Raw genomic sequence first — 24,285 nt, forward strand, 5'->3', positions numbered from 1 at the left:
CTCAAAAACTGGCTCAAAAACAGAGTTCAGAGAGTTGTCATCAGTGGCACAGAGTCAAGTTGGAGGCTTGTAGCCAGTGCTGTCCCCCAGGGATCAGTACTGGGTCCAGTTTTGTTCAATACCTTTATTAGCTGCCTGGATGAGGGCATTGAGTGCACCCTCAGCAAATTCACTGATGATACAAAACTTGGGGAGGTGTGTGGGGTTGTGCCACTGGCAGCCTGTCAGGCTGTGCTGCTATCCAACAAGATCTGGACAGGTTGGAGAGCTGGACAAAGCCTAACCACATAAAGTTCAATAAGGACAAGTGCAGGGTGCTACATCTGGGGGGGAATAACAACAGGTGCCAGTACAGGCTGGGGTTGCCCTGCTGGAAAGCAGCTCTGTGGAGAAAGATCTCGGAGTCCTTACGGACAGCAAGTTCTGCATGGGCCAGCAATGTGCCCTCATGGTCAATGGCATCCTGGGGTGCATCAAGAAAAGTGATCAGGTCTAGGGGAGTTTTTCTCCCTCTCACTCTGCCCTGATGAGACCACACCTGGAATACTGTGTCAAATTTTGGAGTCCCCAGTTCAAGAGAGGCAGAGACCTGCTGGAGAGAGTGCAACGGAGAGCCACAAGGATGACTGGGGGACTTGAGCATCTCCCCTATGGAGTGGGACTGAGAAATCTGGGGCTGTTTATTCTGGAGAAAAGAAGACTGAGAGGAGATCTCATCAGCGTCTACAAATGAGTGTCAAGTGGATGGGGCCAATCTCTTTTCTCTGCTCAGCAGCAATAAGACCAGGAGCAACAGCTGCAGATTGGGACATAGAAGGTTTCATCTCAACGTGAGGAGAAACTTCTTTACAGTGAGGGTGACAGAGCACTGGAACAGGCTGCCCAGAGAGGCTGTGGAGTCTCCTTCTCTGGAGACTTTCAGAACCTGCCTGGATGCATTCCTGTGCAGACTACTCTTTGTGATCCTGCTTTGGGAGAAAGGTTGGACTCAATGATCTCTGGAGGTCCCTTCCAACCTCTAATGCTCTGTGATTCTGTGATTCTGTAATTTCATTTGTGGATAATTGTCTTTGTACCTTTTTTAACATGTAATTTTGTGCTTTCATTTTTAGTTTTCTTCACTGAATTTCCATCTTCAGGCTCTGTACAACATTGATTTCTCTCAGATATTTATCAGCAGAACTTGCACAGAAACTGACAAAAGCTGTAACTTGCCAACACTGCTCACATGTAAAGCTCCAGGCATACACATTCTTTTAGCAATTACTGGACAAAGATATCTCTTGAGATAACTTCTGCTTGAAGGACACTGCTCTGCGGACTGATAATCACAGAGCTGGTAGGAGGGAAATCAGAGCATATACAGTGGCAAACTGAGGGAGGCACTGAAGCCAAACATTTGTTGTCCTGGGGAAAAATCCTGCCCACAAGGCATGATAGAAAGGCCACAACCTGGTTATGTGTTGAAAAGAAGTAGCAATGACATTCAATAGAATAGAATGATCCTATTACAAGGAACATCTCTCACTGTGGAAGGACTCTGGAGACAACAAGGCACTTGACTGTAGATTCCAGGAGGATGCTGAAATCTTGAAGGGGGCTGAGCCCTAACATGTGTTCCTCTATTATTTCTCTTGACTACTGGCAGTGCCCAGTCCAGCAGGCTGACTGTACTCAAAGTCCCTAGCACTGGCTCTTCCCTCTTCTGTGTAAGAATCTGAGTTCATTCTAGATTCCTCTTAAAAGCCCATATACCCAAAATCGTTAGGCTGTCTAACTTTTAGGCACTGTATATTCTTTCTCTCCATTCCTCCATTGTAAACAACCAAAATATTGTGGCCAGACTGAAATCAACACACTGTTTTTCTGTGGACACATAATGACTAGCATACACAGTAATGGCAAACACATAGAGTAGATTTTATAGTCCTAACAGTCCTTTGATGACTACTAACCTGAGCAAGTAAAGCCCCGCAAGCAGTTCCAGCTGTCATCAAAGGTCAGATTGGGGATTGTACAAACTAAAGGTGATGAAAGTGTTGTATGAGGTTTCTCTGTAAAACCAAAAAAAAACCCCATCTTTCATTAAAATAATTTCCTGGCAATGCCCCTGTGAATAGCAGTGAGAATTTTGTGTGAGCAAGAATTGGTTGAAGATAGCAAGGCTAGATCTACACCTTGGACATCTCTACTCTCTACTCTGCTATTGTAAGAAGCAGTGCTGGAAGAGATCACACTCTTCATTCATAACAGCTTGTAAATTGAGAGTCTTTCTGGCCTTGGTTTACATGAAATATTTCTACTCTGGTGTCTTTTTGCTGTTGGAGCATTGCTGAAAGTGAGAATGTGTCCCTTTGTGGAATGAATACACTGCTCTGCTGAAGCAGCTCTTGTGTGCAGAGTGCCTTGGCTTCACAAGAGCAACAAAGATCTGCTACAGGCATTGGTGCCATACGTGTTTTATTCAAGTCTCTCCTGACGGTGCAGGTCTACTCCTAGGAGCACCTTTGCCAAGGCTACTTCTTCAGAGCCACATCCTATCACATCTCCCAGCATGGGAATGAGATAGGGTGGAAGGCACATTTCTGCTGACTGTGCACTGTCCCAGAGAAGGATGAAGCCAAAGAACATTTCTTGAGCTCTTGCCTTCAGCTTCCTCCCAGAGGAGACTGGAATTTTCTGAGGTGTCTAGAAGTGGAAGCACAGCTGCTGACTGCTCTGCACACCAACGCAGTCTCTTGCTTGGCTGCTTCCCTGCTATACCTGAGGCTGGTACAGATACTTTCCAATGCCAGAAAGAGCTGCAAATCTTCTCCACTGCATAGATTGGTCCATAAGAACTTCAAGAGCCTTACAGTTCTGCATGTAGTACAACACTGTCTGATATCATAGAATCATAGAATCAATCAGGTTAGAAGAGACCTCCAAGCTCATCCAGCCCAACCTATCACCCAGCCCTATCCAATCAACTAGACCATGGCACTAAAGTGACTCATCCAGTTTCTATTATAAGTTAACACGTTCTTAATCCAGTTTGTTGACACTGGAAGAGAACTATCACTGCAAGTTTCCCAGAGAGAGGGTAGAGGAGAAGGTGAAGGACTTCAGACTCCTGATTAGACTCTCTTTAAGAAGTAGACAGTCCTGGCACAAGTGTGCCTCATCTAGTCTTTTCTTGAACACCTCCAGGGATGGTGACTTTTGCAGATGCATTTTTCCATACACAGAAAAATCCATCTGACCTGTGCAAAGTGGTGAACTATACAACATAAACTTCAGGCCACTTTTTATGGGGCTTCATTTTATAGTTTTGTAGAAGTAAGAAATCAGAAGAAAATTCCCTTAGGCACAAGTTTTGTATGTTAGTGATGGCAAAGATGTGGTAAAAGAGGAGAGGAGTGGAGGGAACAACAAGCAAAGCTATCTAAAGAACTCCTTCTCCTCTGCAAAGTTAACAATGACTGAATAGTAAATTGTTTTGTCTAAGTTTTGTATTCTCTTGGGATATGGTTAAAGGGTTAATTTAACGCTTGACCCATTAAAACCGTTGAGTGCAGTGAGAACCTTGTAAGGCTGATCAGATGGTTATATCTGGAAGATAAGTGGTTGAAAACTGAGCCTCACTAGTTCAGGTAATCAAGGGAAATGGGCATAAAAGAGAAGATGCGGCTGAGTAAAGACAGAACGGCTACCTGAGATTCTATTACTTGTCGTCTTTCAAGCATAATAATGAGATTATAGTAACCCTAAACTGGCTGAAAACAGAAATCTGGCTGTCTGTCAAGTTCATTGTGTTGAGTTTTACAACACTCCAGATCTGGTTCCTCTGAACCTACAGTAATTATACCAGGAAGACAGGCTCAAAGAAACCCTTTTCAAACTTGGACCTTTGTCAGGTTTTGGCTTATGACCAGAGTGCTATTGTTTATGTCATGGGAAAGAAAAAAAAAACCAACCCCCCCCCCCCAAAAAAACCAGCCCAAACCCACAAACTAACCAAAAAATTGTTAATGTTTATTATTATTTTTTCATCATGTAATTGTTAAAAAAGCATTGCCACAAGTCTTTCCTCGCTCCAGCTGTCACCCTGCCTCATGAATTTCTCAATGAACTCGTTACTGAACCAAAAGCCTTTGGGCTTCTCTCTGGTTATTCTAGGCAGAACCTTTTGCTGTAGTCATTTATCACACCTTGCATTGACACAAGCCCCCCACAGCAGACTCATGTGGGGTAGTGCTCCTACCTATTGAAAAAAGAAAGTTTTGAGAGAAGGAGTCCATTACATTAACCTCAAATGCCTGTGGTTCCAGCCTGGACTAGTCTCCAACTCAGGTTGTTTTGATGTAGAGAAAATTGAGTAAAGCATGGGATGTGAAATCCTGTTTTGAGATCATTTTAAGACAGCAGCTGTAAGGTTTCAGGTCAGGAAGGCTTTTAAGCACATTTGAATTCCAGCTGGCTTGAGCTCTGTTGGATGCATCATTCCTCCAGCTCTGTGGGAGGCTCTACCTGCCCTTCTGTCTTGATTCGTACTTGTATAAATGCTTTTCCAGGTTGATGTAGGCTTGGGCTGCTAGCATGAAGAGATGTTTAGATTCGTGCCTCACTTCAGACTGTGAAGAAAATAATCAGGTTAAAAGTCTATTTACTGTGCAAAGAGCTGTGTCAGACAAGGCTGTTGCAGGCCTGTTCTTGGAGCTCACCATCATTTCTGTTCTGTGGGCCTGGGTTAGCTTGGATATGTTGGGCAGCTGGCATTAACCTAGCTGCCTTTTGCCAGAGTGCTTTACAGGGCTGTTCTCACAGCCAGAGCTCCTGAAGCAGCAATGTCCCGTGATGGTCATGGACCAGCATCACAGCACATTACTGCTTTCACTTAGTACAGCCAGAATTGCTTTGAGCATCTGCGCAAGAGATGCTGATCTCCTGGTCCTTGCTGCTGGGAGATGAGCTCTTTTGCCCCTGTATGTTTCATGGTGTTGTGTGCTGATTCAATTCAGTCTCCAGAGAATCGTTTCCACTGGCCTAAACTGTAACTCCCAGAGGGAGCAAAAGCATAGCATCATAGAATCATAGAATCAACCAGGTTGGAAGAGGCCTCCAAAATCATCCAGTCCAACCTATCCAACCTATCCATCTAGTCCAACATATCCAACTAAGATCATCCAATCCAGCCCTATCCAGTCAACTAGACCATGGCACTAAGTGCCTCAGCCAGGCTTTTCTTGAACACCTCCAGGGATGGTGACTCCACCACTTCCCTGAGCAGCCCATTCTAATGCCAATCACTCTCTCTGGCAAGAACTTCCTCCTAACATCCAGCCTATACTTTCCCCAGCACAACTTGAGACTGTGTCCCCTTGTTCTGTTGCTGATTGCATGGCAGGAGAGACCAACCCCCACCTGGCTACATCCTCCCTTCAGGGAGTTGTAGACAGCAATGAGGTCACCCCTGAGCCTCCTCTTCTCCAGGCTAAACAACCCCAGCTCCCTCAGTCTCTCCTCATAGGGTTTGTGTTCCAGGCCCCTCACCAGCTTTGTCACACTTCTCTGTCTGCTATTCCAAAAAGTCCTTGAGACAGATCAGGCCCTAAGCACCTGGAGATTGGTTCTTGTAGCAAGCATATTACAAGTAGACACATGGACATTCTGCATTTGTAAATGAGTGCATCTATTGCAGACTCTCTCCTAATTTGCCATAGAGCATGGGCTTGTGGCAGTGTTTGTAACCTGCCTTTATTCCTATTTTCAACTCACAATATCCATGTAGAAAAAGAAACATTGCTCACTCCATAAAATCACATTAGAATATATCACATAGAATATATACATTTTGAGCTTCCTTGAAAGCATATTTTAATAGTTACAAGCCAGTCTAGTAATTGGCATCACTGTAACAGGAAAATTGCTATTGGCGTATCATAGCATCATAGAATCAACCAGGTTGGAAGAGACCTCCAAGATCATCCAGGCCAACCTAGCACCCAGCCCTAGCCAGTCAATTAGACCATGGCACCAAGTGCCTCATACAGTCTCTTCTTGAACACCTCCAGGGATGGTGACTCCACCACCTCCCTGGGCAGCCCATTTCAATGCCAATCACTCTCTCTGGCAAGAACATCCTCCTAACATCCAGCCTGTACTTCCCCTGGCACAACTTGAGACTTTGTCCCCTTGTTCTGTTGCTTATTGCCTGGCAGAAGAGACCATCCCCCACCTGGCTACATCCTCCCTTCAGGTAGTTGTAGACAGCAATGAGGTCATTCCTGAGCCTCCTCTTCTCCAGGCTGAACAACCCCAGCTCCCTCAGCCTCTCCTCATAGGTTTGTGTTCCAGGTCTTTCACCAGCTTTGTTGCCCTTCTTTGGATGTGTTCCAGCATCTCAACACCTCTCTTGAGGTGAGGAGCCCAGAAATACTGCCCATGGAAGTCGCTGAGCAGTGTTTGATGAAGCACACAGTGGAGGTATTTACTGCAGATGTATCTCTCCCGTTTGTTTTATAAGTTGGATTTCATTCTTTATAAGCAAAGCCCACAAAGCTAGCAAATGTATGTTAAAGCAGATCTAAATTATCAGCAACCTTGGCAATTCAGGCAGATCCTGATTCTCACAGGTAAAAGTCTATTCAATCATGTCTCTGAAGTTCATAAATTACTCACTGTGAGAAACTGAAAAATGCTGTTCTATGGTGTTTGTAATTAATGCAGGGTCTCTGGTGCCAAACTTTCAGAGTCCTCCAAAAGAGCATTTCAGGCTGTTTCTTAATATAGTTCAGTGCAAAACTAGCCCAGCTAACTGAAGTTAAACAAATTGGGGGATATGACAACAAATCGGATTTCTTGCACTGCAGAAATAACAGTTCATCAAAATAGAGCAATTTCATGGAAGTGCCTGCCGTAGAAAAGCTGCCCCAAGACTATTTAACCAATCTAAGAGGGGAGGGCTGAATGCTGCACAACAGCCTGACTCCAAGAGTGAGCTGAATATCTGCAAACAGCTACGGTCGCTGCCTTTCTATCTCACAGCACCTTTTCATTTTTATTTCAAAAAAAGGCAAAAAGTAAACCAAAGAAACATTATTCAGAAGAGTTCAGTTACTCACCAAAAGGAAAAAAAAAACAAATCAAATCTTGTGTTGGAAATCTTAAATATTCTTCCCTTCATGGGTTGTACAGAGAGAAGATCACAGCACAGCCCAAGGCTGTCCAGAGGGCATAGGTGTGCACAATGCAGACAGAAGGCTGCCCAAGCACTCTCATGCACAATGCTCTGCTCTTCCTTCCTTGACCACATATCTGACAATGTATCTACTGTTACAGACTCCTGAGTAGCTCACAGAGCCTACACTCCTGCCATTTTCATTGAATATGTCTGGTTAGATGAAAGACATTAATTGTTCATTTTCATGTGGAATAGTAGGTTTTGCTGAGGTGGAACTGAGAAGCTCACTCTTCATTCTTCTTTCCTGTAAATACATATACCTTTTCTGTGTATACCTGACACAGTTTAGTTACTGTTTTACCCTAATGTGGGTTTAGGTCTCCATCCTCACGTCTTTCTTTTAAAAATATAATAAAATAACATAATAAATAAATAAATAAATAAACCCAGGCACAAAAATGTCCTAAATTTAGTTACGAATAAGAGAAAGATGGATGTGGTAAAGAGCAGCCTGAGTTGTGAAAGCAAGGGGTTAACTACATGTCACTTCAGTCACCTCAGCTTTAGCAACTCTTAAAAAGAAAAGGAATGTTTGCACTATTCAATGAACCTCTACAGAGATGTTATGGCCAAATATTATGAAGGAGTTATGAGGAAACTGCAGAGTTAATAGAACTGAATTGAAGCAAAGATTTTCCGAAGTGACTTGATCTGAGGCTCGAGAACGGAAAGAACTTCCACCCTTGTTGAAAAACTGCTGGCTCCCTTCACCCAAACATATTTATATAGATATTTAACTGATCTCACGAGTGAACAAGCTAATGTATTCTAGAACAATTTATTTTAAAACGTGAACTGTAAAATTATGCTCCAAAGTTTATTAAACTTTCAGGTGTTACATTTTGACATACTCAGATCTTTCCTTTAACAATGACAGAACGCTACACAAAAATACTGCATCTCATCTGGTGTAGGTCTTTATCTTATCTTGACAGATCATTGCTGGTTAAATTGTAGAGCTGACTTAACGGCAGGACTCTTCAAGGGAGCGAGAAATTAAGGCTTCACCAAATGGTAATAAAGCTATTAAAAATGCAAACAGCAAACATCTACACTGTACAGGTTAGACAGCTAATCCAAACTAGCAGTTTAAAAAAGCAGAGCAATTACACTTCTATTTAAATGCAAGGAATATGAGCAAGAATAGAATGAGGTGCCTTGTTTAAATGCATTCTTCTGAATATTTATTAGAAATAATACATGTAGTTAAGCCACTTATCTGATTTCAGTGAATAAGTAATATGCAAAAGATCAATTTTCATAATTATACTAAAGAAGTCTGTCTTTCATAAAAATCTCATTAATAACACCATTATTACTGAAAAAAATCTCCGTATTATTATTGTTATTCTAATTATCAGCAAAAACGCTACTGATAATGTTGTCATAAAATTCCCTTTTAGTATCCTATTAAGGACGATAGACTAAGTAGTGGTTTAAGTTAAATCTAGATGCTAAGTGGCATTTACAAAAAAGAAAAAAACCACATCTTCTTTGTGTATTTGGATAAAATATGTTATGTGTATAATTGCACAGATTGCCTGAGGTTGAGCAAACAACAGATACACAGATAATGCATGCATGCATATGTATTGTTATAGCTCTGTAGAACTATAGAGCCGGCTCAGTAGGAAACACACTGAGGAATGCACGAGGTAACAAAATGCTGGCCAAGGACAAAAATAGTTTGCCAGCAAAATTTTAACAAGCAGATATTTTTCATTTGTTTATTGTATGGGGCCTGTTCATACTCTCATGGGTTTTGGTTGGTTGTTTGTATTTTAGTGAGCCCCTGGGTTACTGAATTGATAAAGAGCTTGGGGTCCTCTAGAAAGTGATATTAGAAAGGACACATTATCTAATGCAGGAAGGGAATTTCAGCTGTTCACATCCATTATCCAGCATGCTTCAAAACTAGGCCAGCGTGGGTTGCAGCATGGAGGAGGGAGCAAGAAGGAATTTGGAAGGAACTCCCAAGTGTCTGTCGCACTTCTTCCTTATGGCAAACGAGAACCTGGACAGCCAACATGGATAAAGAGGAACAAAATTCGTTCATAATACATGAGCTAGCACCATGTCCAGGAGCTCCATGTGTGGACCAGAACCTTGGCATGGGAACTGCCAGAAAAAGAGGACAGTTGGCTCCCCACCTGAAATGCTAGTTAATAAATAGTAGTTGTAGTAGCCACAGAAGCTGCTTAATAAATAGTAGCTACAGTAGCCACTAAAGCTGCTAGTCATAGCAGACACCAAAGTCAATCAAAAATGTACTTAAGCTTTTCTGGGAGATCTGTGGTAGTGAACAGCTTTCTGGAGCAGAAGGCACCTGGAGGATGACGAGACATCTGGAAAAGTTGCATGAGTTGTCATGACAAGGCAGTCGGCTGCCTCCTGCTCTTTCTGAGCTTTCACACCACACAGAAAGAAATACAGCATTGGCAGCATTGCAATATTATAGCCTTATCTCTGGAAAAATAATGTTACCAGACATGCTCAGGTTTCTTCAGCATTGATTTAGATGTTTTTGGCAGTTTTTGGTTCTGCCTTCACAACCACAGTAACTTAATAGTGGAAACAAGTTTATTTGATACTACAAGAAGATGCTAGTTTCAAGGAGTCAATAAAAACAGTAGGCTGAAGGACACTTTTCTGCCTAGGATCTTGATTATTAATAGAGACATGTCCTTAAGTCCATAAAAGCATATGGTGAGCTGTGGTTGGTCGGATGGATATTTACCATAGTGCTGATAAAGCAGTGTCTACAGGCACAAGAAGGATCTGAGTAAAAAGTTCAAGGCTTTTCCTGAAAAGGATTAGAAACAAGCACACACTTATTTAGGCCACAGATTGATTTTCTATGAAGATATGTGTTATTTTGCATTAAATGGTACCACCTTCTAAAAAAAATACTGCTGACAAGTGAAGTTTATTTGCATCTATAGTTTGAGCACCTTCTCCTGTCTTAAAACACTCAGAGAAAATGAAGTAATCTAAGCAGAGAGAGTCAGGTAACTTTCAGAGACAACTTTCAGTGTATTGCAATCACTAGATGCAATAGTTAGACTTATGCCGATGTGTCACAGGTGGCATTTACCACTATGCATAAATGTTAAAGCAAACAGAAACAGCTTTTATCACAGCAGAATGTCATGATCTGCACTTAAGAGTTCAATCTTTCCATCGACTATGTGGGCACAAATTGACATGCCTCAGAGAGTAGGATTGAATTCTCCACTTATTTTAGAAAGAGTTCTAAAAATAAAATCAATATAAGGGCTTGTAAAAATAACTTCTTTTTTTTTTTTTTACTTGCTAAGGAGAAATGTGCATAAATTATGGATTTATTTTTTTTTCTTCTACTTGAGAATTATGTAAGTTGCACAAAAAGCTTAAAATAGTTTAATACGACCACTGTGCTTTTGCATCTGCCCAGCTATAGTGATTTCTTTTTTCCTCCCTTTTCCTTTCCTCCCCTCTTTTTCTTGTTCTCTCTTCCACTCAGTCGCTCAGCATCTCTCTCTGTGACTCACATGCATGCACACATATACACACAAGTGCATATGCAGTAGATAACCCCCAATTTTCCCACTTAAAATAGTTCCCATGGCTTCCTATACAGTTTTTAGCAGCTTCGATGTGCAACCACCTACCTCTGCAAGACGCCTACCTCTGTTGATCTCTTGGGTGCGCTTAGGGCGGGTTTCGCTTAGTCTCAGCCTCCACACCACTGTTTGGATTTATTGTGGCTACTTTATAAGCCGTGGCTAATTTTAAGGAGGAAGAATACAAATAAAATAATGGCAAGAGTGCATGCTCCTCAAGGCAAGAACTGTCTCATCTAATGCTATTTATGTTACTATAACAAAGCAGATCATCATTTTCCAGGAACCCAAAGATTCCTCACATTTGGGCTAAATCCTGCAATTTCCTCATCATCATGGGCTCACTGGATTTTCTTTAGCGAAACAGTTAAAACTTACGTATCAGTGATGCTTCTGTCCCCAGTCTGCCCAAGAACACAAGGTTCCTGGGGCTGCACGTGCAGTCAAATCTGTGTTCACGAAACGAGAGACAAAACTCATTCTAACCTGGTGGTGCTTGCACTCATCACAGTATCACAGTATCACAGTATCCTCATGTGGTCCTTAATTGTGTGATCGCAAAACCCTCTCCAAATGCATATGGATTTTGTCTGCAAAGTTGGAGTCATGTGGCATTTTACAATAGCCTTTTAGTCTACATTCATTTACATGTTAGAACCTTTATTGCTGTAATCTCTCTCCTCTCAAGCATTTACATTAACAAGTTGATCAGCTTTGATGTGCTACGTACTTACTAAAAGGAAGATCTTGTTTTCTTTTGGAGACGATACTTTAGAAGTGCAAGCGCTTAGGAATTACGTTTAACGAGTTGAGCAAAGAGTCTTCTAAGGAGTTGAGCAAAGAGTCTTCTAACAAGCTGAGTGTCTTGTTGGTGACTGTATCTCCTACATAAAGCCATATGTACTTTGTGTTTTCCTGTGACCAGTCTTTAGGCCGTTTTAAGGCTCATACTCCTCTGTATGTGAGATCTCTTGTTCTTCTTCTTTTCTGTTTCTTCTCCTTTCCTTCTTCATACCCTTTTTCCTTTTCCCTTTCTGTTTTTCACAGGAATGTGTATCTTTTTATTGTTGATTCATAATTCAACAATATCTCAATAAGTCAGGAAGAAGAATGTGAAAAAACACACCTGGAGCATATGTGTGCATTCCAATGTTACCTTTTCACATTTTAACGAGCACAAACACAGAAATGGTATTTACAGCAATAGTCATCCTGCAGTGTGCTCCTGTAGCATCATCTTCTGTACAAATGTGCTACAACTCAAGATTACTTACAAGCATGAACAATCAAATTTGGACATTTAGACACCTGGGGGAAAAAATGGGAAAAATAATTGCTGAATCCAGTAAATTGCTGTGAAGCAATAACATAGCACATAATGTCTGTCAGTGTTACTGCAAGTGAATATACTTTAGGTCAGATCACAACTAGCAGGAGAGACTAGCAAGCTTCAGCAATGGGATAGCTTTTTTCTCGCTCAAAATTGTCTTCCTCTGCTGTACTTCCGATCTGGCTGCTGTGTCCCTTTCTCCCAGGATAGAGGGTTACAAGAAATAAGATCTTAACTTTATTTTGTAAATCACTGGATGTTAGGCTCAGACCGAAAAGAAAGGCTACTCCACTTAGTGCAAGTCAGGGCAAACCCGTAAGTGCTCCTGCTTTGCTCCAGAGAGCAAAGCCAGTCCTTGGGAATATGATTAGCACCCCTTGGATGCACAAAAATGCACTCACTTCGAAGCACGCATCAAGGAGTCTTTGAGAAGTCACCCATTGAAAGTTATAGGGAAACAATAACCATTCCAGCTCCGCAAGCAGTCCTTAGACACACCTGTAATCCTTTCTCCACATGTATTATCATGAACCACAACACTCCTTCCCTTTGATTTCTAAATGCGATGTAACCTTTTAGCTTCAAATCTCTCTCTTTCTTTTCCCTGCCATATGTTTCAGGTTCTCAACAACAGTTCCTGTAAATGTCAACATGGCTCCATATGTAATTTCTTTTCACTCACAGCTGTTGTTAACGTAACATTATGCAGAAAAACACATACCCCCATCTCTCCAGGCCCTCCACCCCAATTTCTCTCCTGATATTGGTGGTGTATTATGACTTGTATTTCTGTTTGGCATTTTAGGGAAAGGGTATGTTTATAATTTTGACAATGCCTATGCTTACATTTAAAGCGTGTTTTCTGTCTCCAAGTAGGAAGGCAAATAACCATTATCAGTCACTACTTATTAAATAAAATTATAGTTAGTAAACAGGCAACTTTAGCCATTTTTTAGTTCAGCCATTCTGTTAGTATGATATTCCCATCCAGAAGATATTCACCATTAAGAAAAGGGTATAAGGGAAGGAGAGAGGGGGACAGAATGACTCATAAGAAGAGTCATGGCTCCCGTGGAGCTATTCTTTGTTTCACAACACAATCTGTGCTGTAATCCTGTCTGCCCAAAAAAACCCCAAACAACCAACAGTGTAAAAGGATCTGTTATTTCACCCCTCATTTACATGGTAAGAGTGTTTTGTGATCCCCAACTGCTGAAGAAAGAAAATACAGTAACCCATGCTCCTAGTTTGACCCCTTTCTTTATGAAAAAGCATGTTATTGTAAACATTAACTCTGGCTAATAGTCCTCAAAAACACTGCTCTTTGTCACTGTTGTGACAAACATCAACCTCTCTTGGCTGTGAGATTTGCCATTACTTGATATTCTATGGATCTCTTAAAGCTTCCTCTCACCAGGCCAGCATGTAACTGAGTAGTTGACTCAGTGTGTACATAACTGCTGCTCACAGATGTGATTGTGACACATCATCTTCATTGGCTTGGAGTTCCTTATACCATTAGGACTCCTGGGGGATCCTGATTCCTTTAGTTGCATAAACTTAATAGAATTACAGAATGCTAAAGGTTGTAAGGAAATTCTGGAGTTCATCTGATCCAACCCTCCTGCTCAAGTAAAGACACCTACAGCAAGCTGCTCAGGACCATGTCCAGACAGGTTTCTCATATCTCCAAGGACAAAGACTCCACAATCCTCCTGTGACAAATATGCCAGTGTTGATCACACTCAAGGTCTTTTCTTACATTTGTAGCAGGCCTCCCATGTTTCTGGTTGTGTCCACCATCTTTGGTCCTGTCACTAGATACCACTGAAAAGAGCCTGGCTCCATCCTCTTTGCACCCTCCCTTCAGGTAGTTACATGCATTGATAAGATCCAGCCTGAGCCTTCTATTCTCCAGGCTGGGTATTCCCATCATTCCCACTCCGTCCCTATATGACAGATATTCCAAACCCTTAATCATTTTCACAGCACTTTACTAGAGTTCATCCAGTTTGTCCAAGTGTCTCTAGTACTGGGGAGCCAGTATTTACTAGACAAAATACTCCTTTTGTGGCCTCATCAGTGCTGAGTAGAGGAGAAGGATCACCTCCCTTGACCTGCTGGCAACATTTGTTAATACAGCCCAAGATATCATTAATCTTCATTCTAACAAGACACAATCCTGACTCAAGTCCAAATTGGTCTACACCAGGATCCACGGGTTCATTTCTGTGGAGCTTCTTTCCATCTCAGTAGCCTCCAGCATGTACTGATGCCTGATGTTATTCCTCCTCAAGTGCAAGGCTTTTTAATTCCCCTTGCTGAGCTTCGTGATGTTCTTGTCAGCTCATTTCTTCTTCCTGGTATGGTCCTTCTGGTTGCCAGCATGATCATCTGGCATACCAGATACTCTTCTCAGTTTTGTGTCATATGCAAATTTGCCAAGGATACACTGCCTCATCATCTAAATCATCAAGGAAGATGTTAAACAGAACTGTGGTCCTGGGGTATGCTGCTAGTTATTGGCCTCCAACTTGACTTCATGGACTGAGTACCACCCTCTAGGGCCAACCATTCAGCTAGCTTTCAATTCAGCTCACTGTCTACTCATTCAGCCCTTAACTCAATTAAACTATCTGGCTTTTATGAAAAGTCTTGTTAAAAGTGTCACTGAAGTCCAGGTTGACCTTATCCACTGCTGCCCCCTAATAGGCAAATAATTTCACCACAGAAGTTTATCAGGTTGGTCAAATGTGACTTCCCTTTGGTGAAGCCATGGTGCCTACTCCTGAGGATTTTCTTTTCCTTCAAGTATATAGCTTCCTTTCTTCAACCTTTCCCTGTGGTCTCTGGGATTCCTGAGCCAGGATTGTGCCTTGTTGGTAAAGACCAAGGCAAAGAATACCTCGTGTCCTGTGTAACCGTGTTCTCTGTCTCCTTCAGCAACAAGCTCACATTCTCCTTAGTTTTTCTTTTGCCACCTATATACTTAGAGAAGCCCTTCTCTTGTCTTTACCATCCCTTACCACATTCAATTCTGGTGAATTTGATTGTGGCTCTTTTCCATTGAATTCTGGGAAAACACACTAGATTTCTGCAGAACAGAAGATAACTGTGATGAAGTATTAGAAGAAAATCATAGCCCAGGGGGTGGTATTCCCTGTCATCTCATTTAACTGCAGAACAGGCTGAGCATCAGCTGAAGGGAAAGTGACTGCTAGTGCTGCTACCCAAGCACTGGCAGGGATGGGTTGAAAGCGCAATCAAACTCGGGTGAAAGCTTATTGGGATAAATTGAAGGGATCTTAAGCATGTAGGAGCTGAGTTTAACTCTGCAACAAAGGCTGTGTCCACCCTGGTAGTTCACTTTTGCTCCCAGAACATCATAATCCTGACATCTTTACTGCACACATGGTAGTTCATACCCAGATCCCTTCACTGGTAAGTCACTTGTTTTCCTGTGGAGGAAAGTCTAAGCACAGTTGATAAGAGAGCTTGCTGAAGGACAAATAAGACACTTAGCGGTGGGATGCACCAACTGTGGCTCGTTCCTTCTTGAGTCATCCTGAAAAGTGCTCTCAGAGGTTCTTCTGTGACCACCTCAGACTGCTCAAGAGCACCCAGGTGATTTTGGTGGAGTGGTTTCCAAAAGACAGTGAGAAAGCCTCCTGTAGCTCATACAATGGATTCAGATGACATTTTGTCCAAAGCACAGGCAAAAGCACTCTCTCTCTCCCGGTGCTCCCACACAGATTAGAAACTCTGGCAAGGTTTGAATATACAGCACTCATGAGGTAGCCCCCTATTCATAGAATCATAGAATCAACCAGGTTGGAAGAGACCTCCAAGTTCATCCAGTCCCACCTACCATCCAGCCCTATCCAGTTAACTAGACCATGGCACTAAAGTGACTCATCCAGTCTCTATTATAAGTTAACACGTTCTTAATCCAGTTTGTTCACACTGGAAGAGGACTATCACTGCAAGTTTCCCAGAGAGAGGGTAGAGGAGAAGGTGAAGGACTTCAGACTCATGATTAGACTCTCTTTAAGAAGTAGACAGTCCTGGCACAAGTGTTTTCCTTTATTTTGGGGAGACAAAGAGAATTCCTCTTCCAGGGCCTGGGGTGGCTTTTGGATCCCTTTGAATGCACATCAATGATGGGGTTGTTTAGCCTGGAGAAGAGAAGGCTCAGGGGTGACCTCATTGCTGTCTACAACTACCTGAAGGGAGGTTGTAGCTGGGTGGGGGTTGGTCTCTTAGAATCATAGAATCAACCAAATTGGAAGAGACCTCCAAGATCATCCAGGCCAACCTAGCACCCAGCCCTAGCCAGTCAACTAGACCATGGCACTAAGTGCCTCAGCCAGTCTCCTCCTGAACACCTCCAGGGACGGTGACTCCACTACCTCCCTGGGCAGCCCATTCCAATGGCAAATCACTCTCCCTGTGAAGAACTTCCTCCTAACATCCAGCCTATACTTCCTCTGGCACAACTTGAGACTGTGTCCCTTTGTTCTGTTGCTGATTGCATGGCAGGACAGACCAACTCCCACCTGGCTACATCCTCTCTTCAGGTAGTTGTAGACAGCAATGAGGTCACCTCTGAGCCTGCTCTTCTCCAGGCTAAACAACCCCAGCTCCCTCAGTCTCTCCTCATAGGGTTTGTGTTCCAGGCCCTCACCAGCTTTGTCGCCCTTCTCTGGACACATTCCAGCACCTCAACATCTTACTTGAATTGAAGGGCCCAGAACTGGACACAGTACTCCCAGACAACCAGCAGTAGAGATTTAGGCTGGAGGTGAGGAGAAAGTTCTTCACTGAGAGAGTCATTGGACACTGGAATGGGCTGCCCGGGGAGGTGGTGGAGTCGCCGTCCCTGGGGCTGTTCAAGGCAAGATTGGATGTGGCACTTGGTGCCATGGTCTAGCCTTGAGCTCTGTGGTAAATGGTTGGACTTGATGATCTGTGAGGTCTCTTCCAATCCTAATAATACTGTGATACTGTGAAGTACTGCACTTGTACCAGTGCTGCAGTCACGTAGTAGTTGCAATGCCATTACAGAGTAATTTCCATTGTAGTGTATGTTCTGAAAAGCTGCAACCAATTTCTAATGAGTGGAAAAAAACCACTGGCTATGTCCAAAAGAGGTGATAGTTGTTTATTTTAATATATACCAAGCTGTTGCCAAACACTATTTTTTTTCACTTCTGTTAACAAAATATATTCAGGACAGGTTTACTTTTTGGTTTTGCACTGCAATCTTGGAGTGTGATTTTAGGATACTACTCGTATCAGCCTTATACCATACAATTTCCCGTTTTCATTGCTGTATAAAGAGAAGTCTCTTATTTATTAACTAAAAATGATGTACTGTAGATTTTTAGCTTCTAAATAAGGTGTTGACAACTTTATACAAAGACAGAAGGAAAGACAAACACACACTGTATGGAGGTCAGACTAAGTGGTGTTGTAATTTCAAAACCATTAATGATTTTAAACATGTTTTATAATGTTGCTATGAAGCTTTTCTAAATATGTAGTTGCTACTAACAATGTGCACTGCTACTCACATGCTATAATGTCAAAGACCCTACAAAGGCCTTGAAAGAATATAAAAATGTCTTAACCATGAGTCAAATCTTCCACGCATGCAGACCTCTGGGTGTTAATGATCTTTCACAAGTTGTAATGCAGAAGGTTATTAGACTCAGTCATATTTACAAGACACTATACCAGGGGGGGAAAAACCACACTCCCCATCGTGAGGCTGCTAGCTAATACATTTTCCTGACATTTAAAAGTTACACAGCTCTGAAAACTGGACTGCTGAAGAGAAATAGAAAACAAAATTAGCTAGAAGACTACAGGAGCAGCAACTAAGGGAAAAAAAAAAACACAAAGTTTTACATAAATGCAGATTTACAACATTTAAGTTAATTGTAAATATAAGCTGTTCTTTTCTGCTGAGTTTTCTCAGAAAGCAAAGCACTCTTTTGCTTTTCTGTGTGACAGTAAGATCTAGTCTGCTGAGCCAAAAAAGTACACCATTCATCTTTAAACCACAGAAATCTCAGAAATAGCTTCAGGTTTTCTTCTTTAGTATCATACACTATTTAAAGCATCCTTTAAAATCATGAATCAACTAGAAAATGAAGCCATGCTTCATCTGCCTTTCAGAATCTGCTGGGTGCTCACCAGCTTGTGCATTATGTGGCTTCCGAATACCAATTGCAGCCTCTGAGGAAGACAGTTGCAGGAAGATGAATGCTGGGCTTAGGTTGGACCCTGTGCACTCTTTTTGGTGTCAGGCTAGAACCAGCACTTCAGCTCTTGAGAGGTCTGCAAAGGATATTTATCCTTGCACTCTTTTGACTTCTTGATGTGGTATTATCACCAGTTAAGGACTACAAGTCAGTGTTTTCATGAAGGCTATTACTTGAAGATTTTCTTTCCTGGACATGTGTATATTGCTATTAGTAGCCTATTTCCTGCCATTTCCCTGCTTTCCCTGATTTTGAGGATCATGACCTGAAATCTCTTCCTAACACATTCCTCCACAAAGAGAACAGTCATTAATCTCACTCCCTCAGAGAACACATTACAGGTGTCTTCTACACATAAGCACTTTCGCCCCAATTATGTTGAATTTGTCTCCAGTAGCATTTTACAATGGTTCAATAGATCATATAGTACCTTCATCACTTAAAACTCCCTCACTGTTATCTCCCTCAGACAATCCAACCTACTGCCCTCATTTCAGGGCAGCAGAGAGAGAGAAATGTGCCAATAGTACTAGCAAGAGGACCATGTGCCTGGGATTGTGGCCTTCTGAATTTGTCACTGCTTCTTGTTCCCTTGTCAATATCATAGCAGAAGGAGAGCCTCGTGGAGTTGCTCTTCGTAGTTAGAACCTTTATGGGGACATGTCTGCAAGGACACAGCTGTGTCTTTTTCAGCTTAGAAAATTTAAAGAGACCCACAGTCTGTGAGGCAGCTATTCATAGAATAGAATTATAGAATCAACCAGCTTGGAAGAGACCTCCAAGGTCATCCAGACCAACCTAGCACCCAGCCCTAGCCAGTCAACTAGACCATGGCACTGAGTGCCTCAGCCAGTCTCCTCCTGAACACCTCCAGGGACGGTGACTCCACCAACTCCCTGGGCAGCCCATTCCAACGCCAATCACTCTCTCTGGCAAGAACTTCCTCCTGACATCCAGCCTATACCTACCCCAGCACAACTTGAGACTGTGTCCCCTTGTTCTGTTGCTGGTTGCCTGGCAGGAGAGACCAACCCCCACCTGGCTACAACCTCCCTTCAGGGAGTTGTAGACAGCAATGAGGTCCCCCCTGAGCCTCCTCTTCTCCAGGCTAAACACCCCCAGCTCCCTCACCAGCTTTGTTGCCCTTCTCTGGACATATTCCATCACCTCAACATCTCTCTTGAATTGAGGGGCCCAGAACTGGACACAGTACCCAAGGTGTGGCCTGACCAGTGCTGAGTACAGGGGAAGAATAACCTCCCTTGTCCTACTGGCCACACTGTTCCTGATGCAGGCCAGGATGCCATTGGCTCTCTTGGCCACCTGGGCCCACTGCTGGCTCATCTTCAGCCTACTATCCACCAGTACCCCCAGGTCCTTTCTTCCTGGCTGCTCTCCATCCACTCTGTCCCCAGCCTGTAGCGCTGCTTGGGGAAACCTCAACAGTGCAGCCAGTATGAGGCTTCTGAGAGTGGGAGGCACAGGCCCTCACAAAAGAGGGTGACTTTCGCTATGTTTGCCACAACATCTGCTTCTTTCTCTAGGCAAGGATTTCACCAAGTTGTTCCTATTGCTTGATTGTAAATTGGAGACTGCACTCAGCACAGCTCTGTTTGTGACTATATTAACACAGGGTTTTAGTTTGAGAAAGAGAGTGCAGTGCAGAGCAGTAGCATGGCACAAAAATCTACCAGGCACCAAGCAAAGCCTTGGTAGCTCTGCACTTAGGCAACATTGGCATAACTGCGTGGGTATCATTTTCCTAGCCGTGAATTCCATCTGAACCCCTCCCAAGAGATCTGAGGAGGAAAGATCTTGTCATGCCATTCAGAAAGAAGATTTACATGTATGTGTCATATGCAATTACTATACTGTTGCTGTGCATTTATATTACTCTGTTTTTTGCTTTATACCATATAATTTGCAGCATTGATTAATATTTTAACGTCTCAAGTGTGAAAGATGTACCAGAAAAACCCTAAAGAAGGCACACAATGCTTCATCCCCAGAATTTGATGGGAAACAAGAACATGGTGAGAAATGGAAGATGACAGGAAAAGGCATAGGAGGGGAAAAACATCCATGGGATTATGGATCCCATAATCCAATACTAATAAGAAAGCCATTCTATCAAGAAGACATTGTCTGTTTTCTCAGCCATTCCTCCTTACTTATTCCTCTTAAAGTGGAGGGGGATTAGGGAAAAGACACAGAGGAAGTTCTTGAAGCATCCAGGAAATAGTATTAATGGTAAAAATGCTGCCCTGGGAGACCAAGTACAGATGTTTATGAAGAAGGAAGAGAAAACAGATATTAGATTTGGAGCCTGCTGGGGACCAGAGAAAGGTGAGAAAAGGGATGCTGAGCAGAAGCAGACACAACAATTTTATAGGCTGGCAGTTTCCAAAGCTATAACATTTAGTTTTGTTCTCACTGGCAATAATTTATCCTTCTTCGCACAGAAGCAGTGAATTTGGGGGAAAAGCCAGGACCCAGGCAATGCAGATCCCTGGAGGCACAGATGGAAAAGCTTTGACTTCCTGGGTGACAGACACTTCATGAGATGAAAAAAGGGCTGTGAGGCAACTGTGAGAGAGAAGTTTCAAAAAACACAAAACAGCTGACTTCCAGAGTAATAGGAAGATATGAAACAAGTGATTTGCCATTGGAATGGGCTGCCCAGGAGGTGGGAGAATTGCCATCCCTGGAGGTGTTCAAGAAAAGACTGGATGAGGCACTTAGTGCCATGCTCTAGTTGGCTGAATAGGGCTGAGTGCTAGGTTGGACTGGATGATCTTGGAGGTCTCTTCCAACCTGGTTGATTCTATGATCACAGTGAGGAATGCAGTATTGCCTTGTTGGAACAGACTAATTTAATCTCAGAAAACACATACAAGTAGGACTATGAGAAATACAGAATTGGTTGAGAATCTAAACCATTGAAAGGTAAGTGAGGTGGAGAGACCAAGCTGCGCTTCCAAAGAGCCCCAGCACATGGCAGAGACAGAGATGCTTGTATAGCCCAGTAAATCTAACTGATGCACTACAATAGAGACTGCTGCAGGCAGAAGCAGGATACTTAGCAGTAAAGAGTGTCAGCATTGCCATGTATCACACATCAGGACAATTGAGACTGATCCCTGGAGTACTTTTTAAGACAACAGCAAAAGGCTTAGCAGAAAGTTCTGAACTGCCTTGTTCTTTTCCTATCTGAGAAAAGAGCAAAATATTTAAGAACAATACTTTTCTTTTTTTTTTTTGCCATGCTAGTGAAAGAGAATTAATACTAAATTCATCTTAAGCGTGTGACTTCACATCATGGATTTCTAGGAACAACACATCAGGGGAAAAAAAAATCTTAAATATTCATCATAGCTGCTGACTATCAAAACAATCTTCTTTTCCTTTTTTCTAGAGAGATCATGGGCCAAACAATCTTGAACTTCCAATATCACATATTAATCTTGAGATGGAGTAGGCTTGCACTTGGCTACGAAGAGGATTCTATTTCCCAGAGAGGAAGCAGAAATTAATGCATAATTCCACCCTCTTATTTATTAGTTCCACTCACAGTAACGGACAAGAAACAACTCCACGTGACTTGGGGAGCTAGTTACTCGGGGAGAGCAGCAAGTATGAATAGTGAAGGCACAGATCCAACATGTACTAGGCTGAAACTGGCTGAAACATGTTCCTGGCAATTATTTCTTGAATACTTATAAATAACAACTTTTTTTTTTAAAAAAAAAAATCCAAACTGTTCCAATCACTTTGCTAAATAACAATAAACCACTATTTGGGGAACATGCTGTTTGCCATCAACTATTTGTCCATCCCTTCTGCTGATGGGAGAGAACTCCAGCTGAGTGGACAGATGTTTCTTTCTACTAATTTTGACAACACTTGGGTCCATAGTCCTTGACCAGAGGAACTAATTAAGCAATAAAATCAACCCTTTGTAAAAAAAAAAAGGAAGAAAGAAAGGGTGGAACTACTGAAGAACTTGAGGCACTGATTAACTCACAAGTGTTTCCTGTTAATGCAAATCATTAATGCTTAATGCTGTCTGAGAGTAATAAACCAGAACTGTAAGTGTAACAACAGTATCATGAATCTTATATGAATCCTGCAAGACTCTAGGACATTTTTTTTCTTTCTTCATGAATTGTTCAATCTGGAAGTAGAATTATTTTAACTTCCTATTTACTAATCTTTAGATTTTTAGTCTATGCACAGCAACTGCACTTAGCCAGCAGGTTCTTTGTAGTGTGGGGAATAGAGAAATAAAATTAAGAAAATAGCTCTCTTTATATAGTACCAAAAGGTGAAAAACTTGCCAGAATTATTACAAATACAGGCTATGATCAGTCTAATATTAAATGAACACTCACTGTATCTCCCCTCTGCCTATTAAATTACTAATTGATGTGCTACTGATGAATAAAAGGGCTGGTATTTCAGCCATGTACTCACTTCACCACTGCAGTTTACTGAGAGCCCCAAGCTGCTGAGCTCATTACAGATCCCTTCACTGAACTGGCTTTACAGGCAATTTTGTGAAGGGGCAGCATCAGAGCTAGCCCACTGATTGGGACTCCATTGGCTCAGCAGGGCTCCAAGAGTTCAGGGGAGAGAGCACAGCGCTGAGCTAAAAATACGTCTTTGCCTCTGTAGTGCCAGGAAGATTGCCTGGCTGTGCTAATTGGGAGAGACCTAGAGATCTGGGTGGTATTTTAGGCTAATCTCGAGGTGGGACCTCTGCAGCATGTATGTGGCTCTGAATATAATCTCCTTCGGCACTGTCATTTATACCATTGCAGGCATTTACAATCAGAACCATCCTTGATTGACTCGTGGCTGTTGCTGCACCATAGACTCATCTTGCAGGAGGGAAGGAGGGGGTGAGGGAAGGTGAAATGGCTGTACACTGAACTGACTTATGAAACCACGTCACAATTTTAGCACAGCTCTGGCGTTGAAAATGGGAGAAATTACCCTGACAGGACCAGGGCTTAGGGAGACCGCACAGATATATAGTCCTCCAGCAGAAACTGACTTGTAGAGTTGCACAACAGAAAGGGTTCTCTTAAACTGCTTCTGGTCGGGATTTATTTTTCTGTCTTGCCTTCTTTATTCCTGTAGTCTCATTTTTAATCCCCTAAAAAAAAGCAGTGCAGTCCTGATCTCAGACATTCCCTAGTTTACCTCTATTTAGAGCACAAAAATGAGGGTACTCAGAATTGTGCTCATCCCGCGTGGACTTCGTAAGGCAGAAGAAAGAAGACAAAAACAGGAGTGTAAGAAATGGGAACCAACTGAAGGCATGAATAAAGCCAACAGAAGAAGTAAAAAGCCTGATAGAAAAGGCTAGAACTAAAATTCAATCATGAAAGTACTAAGCAACTGAGTATTTTTGCTTAAACAACGCATTGGACTATTTATTTGTTCGTTCTAACAGATATACAGCTTTACAGAGATACTTCTTGCTCTACTGATAGAATATATTTCAGCAGAACAAAGAAAGTAGAATGTTTCACTCCTCCAGATTTGACAGGATGTATTTGGTACGTTAACTTCATAAAATGCAAGTGTGATTGGGTGAGAAATGTCATACTTATTGTGTGAAATATCTGTGTCATAGACTAAACTATCAGTTACTGGCTGAAATGCCTAAAACAGGTTTTATAAGCTTCTTCACATGATATAGCAACGTTTTCAAGAAACAGTTCCATTGATGATCTCATAGTAAGTATGAATTGCAATAGCATAATTTTCCAAGGAAAATGCAATTATTGTAAAGTTTACAGCGTTGCTTCATGAACTTCAATAAGATAATTGCTCTGTGTGGCATCAGTCCTCTGACTG

The sequence above is a fragment of the Pogoniulus pusillus genome, chromosome 5, assembly GCF_015220805.1.
Source record: "Pogoniulus pusillus isolate bPogPus1 chromosome 5, bPogPus1.pri, whole genome shotgun sequence".
Lineage (NCBI taxonomy): Eukaryota > Metazoa > Chordata > Aves > Piciformes > Lybiidae > Pogoniulus > Pogoniulus pusillus.